The sequence below is a fragment of the Larus michahellis genome, chromosome Z, assembly GCF_964199755.1.
Source record: "Larus michahellis chromosome Z, bLarMic1.1, whole genome shotgun sequence".
Classification (NCBI taxonomy): Eukaryota; Metazoa; Chordata; class Aves; order Charadriiformes; family Laridae; genus Larus; species Larus michahellis.
The window spans coordinates 65,848,481-65,856,977 of record NC_133930.1 but is presented as its reverse complement, the minus strand read 5'-3'; the positions used below and the strand labels follow the sequence as shown (position 1 = coordinate 65,856,977).

Here is an 8,497-nt window from a genome sequence, read left to right as displayed (position 1 = left end):
TTCCGGCTTGCTCATGGTCACTAAATGTCAGAGAGCCGATGGAAAAAATGCAATCCTAGGACTATCATTATGATTCTCAAATCTGCCTAACCCTGATGTTATCCAAAGTGATAACAGCTCACATTTTTCATGCAAAGAAGTACAAAATTGGCCAAAACAAGAGGGAATTAAATAGGTATTCCGCACTCCATACTACCCTCTAATCAAATGGGATGGTAGAAAGAGTTAATGGCTTATTGAAAAAGAATCTCAAACCACACAAGGCTCAATGGGATAGGGGACCTTCCAAAGTAGTCCATCAATTAAATAATCGATATGGGCCCACTGGAAGCCCTGTAAGCCAAACATTCTTTGTGGGGCTGAGCTCAGTGTCCCATCCAATAAGGAAAAAGAATATCCGACAACATTACAGCCAGGACAGCCTGTGATGGTCAATTTACCAGCCACATGTATTGTGCCTATGACCTTAATTAAACCTCGTGGCCCGCGTGCCTGGGAAGCTACCGATAGCAGTGGTGCAAAACACAGAATTAGTGCATGATGGATTTTTCCTTCTTTTTAATGGGGTAACCTGTTCGGACTCTCCCCGCCGAAACAAGTCTTTGTCTTCTCTTACAGCAGCCCGCAGGATGGCAAAAGGAAGTGCTGTGTTCGTGTTAATACCACAAACCTCAGCAATGCTGCTTCTAACCTGTGGTCGAAGAACTCTAGAGTGGCCATGGTCTCAAGCTCATGTTAAACATACCGGGAGTATGGGAATACACTCTAGGAAGGCTGATTTAAATATTTCCACTGTGGTCATGCACAGAAGCGAAGTATACTTAGAAAATTAATGGAGCTGGGATACAGACGGAACCAATAGAGTTCTCTGACTTCAGGGAACAGCAGGGAAAAAAATTCAAATAGGGTGCTGGATGATCAATGGGTCTACCCATGAGAAAGCATCTCAGACTTCAGTGTATAGCACTGTATCAAAGCCAAAAATCAATGGTATGAAACATTGCACCTCTGAAAAATTGGACTGTTGGTACAACTTTACCTTAGCACAGCCTTTTTTTGTAGTCTGTCTCTGGGCTTGCCATAGTGTGGGAGTATCATTTCAATTCAAAATTGACATTACTGAGCCTCATACGACAACATCCACACCAATTGTAAAGGATGAGAAAACTCTATCCCTACAAATTTCTGAAATCAGACCATATGTGATCAAAAATACAGACCAACAACAAGTGTTATTTAAGCCATCATAGTCTCTTAAACGAGTAGAATTAGTGATGCAAATTAACATCTCTACCATCAAACCAGCCTGTTCATCATTCCTGAGTACATCCTATGTGGGGTGGTTAGCATGGTTACATGGGCGAACACTCACCTTTCCAAGACGAACAAGGAAAGATGTGACCAGTATCGTAGGGACAGGATTAGGCGTCTTAAACAGTATAGACGCTGAAGTACTTGCAAATAAAGTGAGCACAACAATAAGTGATTTAAACAAATTGGAACCCCCATTGTGATCTTCCCTATTAGCACTGGGAACTAACCAATGGCTCTTATCTGATGTATTGCCTCAGTGGGAAAGAATTAATAAGAGCGATCACCAATTGATTGTGGATGCCCTTGCTGTAGCCCAAACCAGTGTTTCTCTAGCACTTAGTTGTATCCATGCTCAGCTGTGGATGCAATCTACGGTAGCAGCAATTGTACAAGAAGGTGAAGAAGGTACCTTACCCACGGAAATTCAAAAAGTAATCTGGGATAATGCAACTGGATTTGAAAGGGAATTTCAATCCTGGTGGTATTTAGTCAGTTGTACTTACGACCCCATCAACAAGAAGGCTACAGCTTTTGTCCTAACAGTACACAATGCTTCGGTATACACCATATACCCAATCATTGCACTAGGATTAAATCACAATGGAACAATACTCTATCCATTAGAACATAGAGTGTGGGCCCAATGGAATGGGAACAAATGGCAGACCGTTGATGTTAATGCATGCGTTGTACAAGAACAACAAGGATTTATTTGTAAGTAACACCATCAAAGCCCAAGACGTTTGCCTTGACACTGAACAGAATGTTTGTCATTTTGAAATACATCTCGATGAAAATCCCCAACCTATATATTGGAAAAGGATGTGTTTGTATGAGAACCCTTTGTAATACTATATTCGTAGATAATGTTACTGTAGATACAAGTAATCACTCAAATGTTTGTGTTTGTAAATTTACTAAAATTATGGGATGTGACTTCAATTATTCAGCTCCTGTTAGATCTTATTAATTGCTACAGTCTAATTATACACTGATTCGAGATTTGTTGCCTATGCCTGTCGGAATGAATCTTACATTGGTGAAGAAACTACTACAACATGATGACCTGTGTCAACTGCTGGAACGAATCCAAAATAATGGACACAAAACTCTAATCACTGTTCAGCATGATACAGAAGAGATACACCATGTCTGTGAAAGAGTGAAAAAGGATGGAGAACACCATAGGTGAGAAATTCTTCTTGGATGGTCACCAACAGCAACAGGACTGTTTAATCATATGCTTCACCCAGTTGTGATCTTGCTACTTCTAATTTTATTATGTTTGTTGCTTATACTTATGTTGTATATAAAAGTTTGGTACTTGACCAAACAAATAACCCAACTTCAACCACCCAAAACATACAAATTAACAAATGACAAATAGCAGTGCTTCACTGTCTACTTACCGTGAATCTCTAAGCACACCAACTATTAGTATACTGTTTATGGCACAGAGGCAAGAGGTGACCGCACCACCACTCTGTGAAGGTAAGATGAATTGACTATAGTCACGGGGTGGAGTGTGGCGGTGTGCTCTCCCCTTCTCCCCCACCCTCCCTGGCTCCTGCTCCTGCTCCTGCTCAAGCCATAACCATCAGTGGGAGTTGTTATGAGTTGCACCTGGACTTTGGGGGATGGCTGGTAACACAGTCAAAACACTGCCTGGAGTGGGGACCTAGATATTTGGTTCCCATGGGAATATGACTATAAGTCAATTATTTTACTCCATAAATAGTGGACAGCCCAAGAGCCCCTTTGAGCTCTCCTGCACGGCAGTGGGCTGCACGCCAGGATCTCCCCTGGAGTGGGAACACTCCCTTAAGGTTCTACTCGAGGTTGAGAGATTCCTTGCCGCCAACAGATTCTCGGTAAGTGACTAATAGCATGCTAAACTTTGAAATCTTAGCTAAGTGATATAAGGGATTGATTGCGCATATATAATCCTTTAGACACAAACCGTTGACCAAGTCTGGGACTAGGATTGGATCCAGCCGCACCTAGGCTCCTCTCTGAGAAGGCGTTTAGCAAGCAAGGGGGTCCTTCTGAACCTCGTGACTCAACGGGAGGGTCTCCCTGAGAGCTTGTCTGACCCTGGCCTCTATGCAGTGAATAATCAAGTGTACCCTGGCATCGAATCTTGTAAAACACCGTCACATTCACTACTAACTTTGTTAAATCACTGTTTAATGTTAATAAATATTTCACTAGTTCTCTCTTACGAGCGAAGTTAATCACTCTCCCTGCGACAACCTTACAAGCGTTGCCATCCCAAGCCCTCTGCTTTTTAGTGGTAACTTTCAGAAGGAAGGTGAAATAAGTGTATTTGGATGTACTTAGCATAGCATAGCATACTGACCTTCTACTTCTCCTTCTAGGAGAGTATAGTCTACTCTCCTTCTATCAAATAGGAGGAATGTTTTCTCTCAAATAGGAGGAATGTTTTCTATCAAGTAGAAATGTTCAGCTTGGAGAAGAGGAGACTGAGGGGAGACCTCATTGCCCTCTACAACTACCTGAAAGGAGGTTGGAGAGAGGTGGGTGTTGGCCTCTTCTCCCAGGTGAATAATGACAGGACCAGAGGAAATGGTCTGAAGCTGCGGCAGGGGAGATTTAGGTTAGATATTAGGAAGAATTACTTTACTGAAAGAGTGGTCAGGCACTAGAACAGCCTGCCCAGGGAGGTGGTTGAGTCACCATCCCTAGAGGTACTTAAGAAACATCTAGATTTGGCACTTCAGGGCATGCTCGAGTGGCAGAGATTGTAGGGGTTGTTTGCTTGGGGGTTTTTTTGTGTGTGTATGGTTGGACTCAATGATTTCAAAGGTCCTTTACAACCATGAAGATTCTATGATTCTATGATTCTTAGAGAAGTAAGGAGGGTGGTCAGCAGAGCAGCTACCTCGGACTTCTGGAGGGCAGACTTTGGGAGGCAGTCCTGAAGGACAAAGGAGTCCAGGAAGGCTGGACATTGTTCAAGAAGGAAATCTTAAAGGCGCGGGAGCAGGCTGTCCCCGGGTACCAAAAGACAAGCTGGTTAGGAAGAAAACCAGCCTAGCTGAAAAGAGCTTTGGCTGGAACACAGGGAAAAAAAAAGGAAGAATGATCAGGCAACTCAGAGGACTACAAGGATGTTGTGAGGTTATGCAGGGAGAAAATTAGAAAGGTCAAAGCCTGACTAGAATTTAATCTGTCTAACTGCCATAAAAGATGGCAGTTTCTATAACGTCTGTTTTTAAAATGTTTCTATAAATACATTAACAACAAAAGGAGGGCTAAGGAGAATTTCCATCCTCAGTTGGATGTGTGTGGAAACATAGTAACAAAGGATGAGGAAGAGGCTGAGGTACTCAATGCCTTCTTTGCCTCAGTCTTTAATAGTAAGACCAGTTGTTCTCTGGGTACCCAGTGCCCAGGGCTGGAAGACACAGACAGGGAGCAGAAGGAAGCCCTCATAATCTAAGGGTTAGCGACCTGCTACACCACTTAGATACACACAAGTCTATGGGGCCAGATGGGATTCTCCCAAGGGTACTGAGGGAGCTGGCAGAAGTGCTCATCAAGCTTTCCATCATTTATCATCACTCCTGGCTAACCAGGGAGGTGACAGCTGCCTGGAGATTAGCAAATGTGATGGTCATCCACAAGAAGGGCCAGAAAGAGGATCTGGGGAACTACAGCCTGTTAGTCTGATCTTGGTGCCAGGGAAAGCTACGGAGCAGATAATTCTGAGAGCCATCATGTGGCATATACAGGACAATCAGGTGGTCAGGCCCAGTGACCATGGGTTTGTGAAAGGCAGGTCCTGCTTGACCAACCTGATCTCCTTCTATGACAAGGTGATCCACTTAGTGGATGAGGGAAATGCTGTGGATGTTGTTTACCTAGGCTTTAGGAAGGCCTTTTATACCATTTCCCACAGCATTCTTCTGGAGAAAGTGGCTGCTCATGGCTTGGATGGGCATATGCTTCACTGGATAAAAAACTGTCTGGATGGCCAGGTCCAAAGAGTTATGGTGAATGGAGTTAAATCGAGTCACAAGGGGTGTTCCGCAGGGCTCAGTATTGGGGCAGGCTCCGTTTAATGTCTTTATCAACGACCTGGATGAGGAAATCGAGTGCACCCTCAGTAAGTTTGTAGACAACAACAAGTTAGGCATAAGGGTCAATCTGCTTTAGGGTAGAAAGGGTCTACATATGGATCTGGACAGGCTGGATCGATGGGCCAAGGCCAGCTGTATGAGGTTCAATGAGGCCAAGTACTGGGTCCTGTACTCGGCTAACAACAACCCCATGCGCGCTACAGGCTTGGGGCAGAGTGGCTGGAAAGCTGGCTGGCAGAAAAGGACCTGGGGGTGTTGGTCGACAGCCATCTGAATATGAATCAGCAGTGTGCCCAGGTGGCCCAGAAGGCCAATAGCATGCTGGCTTGTACCAGAAATAGTGTGGTCAGCAGGACAAGGGAAGTGATCATCCCCCTGTATTCGGCACTGGTGAGGCTGTACCTCAAGTACTGTGTTCAGTTTTGGGCCCATCACTACAAGAAAGACATTGAGGTGCTGGAACATGTCCAAAGAAGAGAATCGACGCTGGTGAAGCGTCTCGAGCAGAAGTCTTATGAGAAGCAATTGAGGGAACTGGGCTTGTTCAGCTTGGAGAAACGGAGGCTCAGGGGAGACCTTATCACTTGCTACAACTACCTGACACGAGGATGTAGCGAGGTGGGGGTCGGACTCTTCTCCCAAGTGACAGGCAATAGAATGAGAGGAAATGGCCTCAAGTTGCACCAGGGGAGGTTTAGGTTGGATATCGGGAAAAATGTCTTCACTAAAAGGGTTCTCAAGCATTGGAATAGGCTGCCAATGGAAGTGGTGGAGTCACCATCCCTGGAGGTATTTAAAAGAGGGGTAGATGTGGTGCTGAGGGACGTTGTTTAGTGGTGGACTTGGCAGTGTTAGGTTAACAGCTAGATCTTAAAGGTCTCTTCCAACCTAAACGATTCTATGATTCAGCAGCAGGAAGAGAAATCAAGCACAAACATCGTAACTCCATACTGCTGTACAGGAAGGATAGGGCAGAGCATCAATACAGCACACAAGCATGCAACTGTACACTATAGTTGTTACATTTAACCTACTCCTTGAACTTTATGCTAACCCTTTCTTAACACAGACAAGGGTATGGTTTCATCAGGCCTTGATAACAAAGTAATAAATTGAATTATGGACTACAATGCTCACAAAAGCAGGTCAAAAAAGAGTACAACCCACATTAGCTTCCACAAACTTCATAACTTAAACAACGGGTAACTTCACTTTTCTTATGCCTCATCCACCTATACCATCAAAAATTTCCCTCTTTCCTGTCCCTCCTCCAGATCACTAGGAAAAGTGTGAAGCAGAAGAAGGACTACTTAACAGAACCAAACAGCAAGTCCAGCTGGGCAAATTCAGCCTCAGAAGGAAGCAGACCAGGCTCCCAGGGCTGGCACTGCCACCACACCCAACGCTGACACCCTGGCAGTATACAGAACAGGAGGGTACACCAGAAAAAGACCAAGCAATTGCTGTCTCCCACTTATGAGGTGGACCCAGGGCTGAAGGAAAAAACAGTTTTGAGCTCCCTGGTATGCCTGTGTCACTTGTCCATAGGACAGTTTTGACATGTCGTCCTCAAACCAGGACAGAAGGTTGGCCATTTTACTTTTCAAGTTTCAAGCACAGTCTAAACCGGATCAAAGTTTCATCTGAATTCTTCAGAAATCAAGTGCCTTTCTCTTCAAGACAAACCCCTCTCAGGAATTAGAGCCCAAAGCAACTTACTGGTGACCAGTTCTGAAATGCCCAGTTTAGCCAGGGCTGCTCATGCTGCTGTGAACTCTGTTGTGTCAATACAGAACCACGAAAACTTCAATATTTTGGGGTAGCCAGTCCTGTAAGTGACAGCCTGGAGTTAAGTTTCAACATATGAAGCTTAAAAAAAGGACAACCACCTTCTTATTAAGTCGTTTAAGGTTTCAATCACAGTTCCACTGGCTTGTGGACTTGTAAATTGTTTTCAGGTCATGAAGCAACTGTATTAATTCCTACTAAACTGTAGGGCAGTTTGATTAAAAGACCAAGCGAAACATTTCTCAGTTCCTAAACTTCTAGCATTAGGATAATGGTGTAAGAAACCATCACCTAGACAAAAGAGAAGTGCCATGGTCTTCAACCATAAACCTATCACTTTACTGTATTTATTGCCTCTTGAAGTCAGTGACCCGCTCTTTGTGCTACATTAGTCACTTTATAAAAATTAAGTGCTAGAGAGAAGTTGTTTGGTTAGTTTTCTTAGAGGGTGTCTCCTTAGCTGGAGACAGAATTTTAAGACAACCACTGGATTAGCTAGATACACTAATTTAAACTTCCATGTGAGAGCAGCAAGAATATTATTTGTTGAAACCATTCAACAGGAATGGACTCTCTGTAAGTGAGTATTAACAAAACTAGTATCTACTTGTGTTCACCTGCCTGGAGTGGTTTTTATACTGCAGAATTCAGTTCTCACTGAGAGCTGCAGACAAACATATATACACATGGCATGTGTAAACCCACTCAATATACATTTGAAGAGGAGGAAGGGGAAATATGTATATCCCTAGCTATCTTGCAATGAAAAGTCTGACCAACAAGAAAAGTAATACATGTACTTGTATCCTCATATTTACTTACAGACAGCAACAGGCAAATAAATGAAGTGGTAGGAAGAGACACAGGAGTTCAACAAATTACTTTTGTACAAAGAGAAAAAGTGAACATCTTTTAGAGGTTAGAGTGTAGGTTTTGTACCCATTGATGCTTGTGTACAAAGCAGTTTGTACTTTTTGCTGGCTCTCTTTGATATGAAGCAGGTGATCAGGAGTGAACAGATTGAGGCTCTAATCTGTAGAGTAAGTGTTAAAAGAAAGGAAGTTCACATTATCCCATCTGGACCACCATGAACCTTTCAAGTACTACTTGCCTATTAAAATGGAGCAAAATGAACAACTAGGGAAACAAACAAGAACTAAAATAAACCCTAGTAAGTAACCCTTCATAGCAGCAGCTCAAAGCTTATTTAACTCATGGGCCTATTTTAAAATAAAAAAGTTTCTAGCACCAGTCAGAAAAAAATTGCACATGCCTACATATGCGGTGAGTTT

The 8,497-nt window shown here is 43.3% G+C and overlaps 1 pseudogene; it reads left to right on the top strand.

The window, feature by feature from the left end:
• The first annotated feature begins 640 nt into the window (after nt 1-640).
• On the top strand, nt 641-2,785 carry LOC141736539 (uncharacterized; annotated as a pseudogene).
• The last annotated feature ends 5,712 nt before the right edge of the window (nt 2,786-8,497 follow it).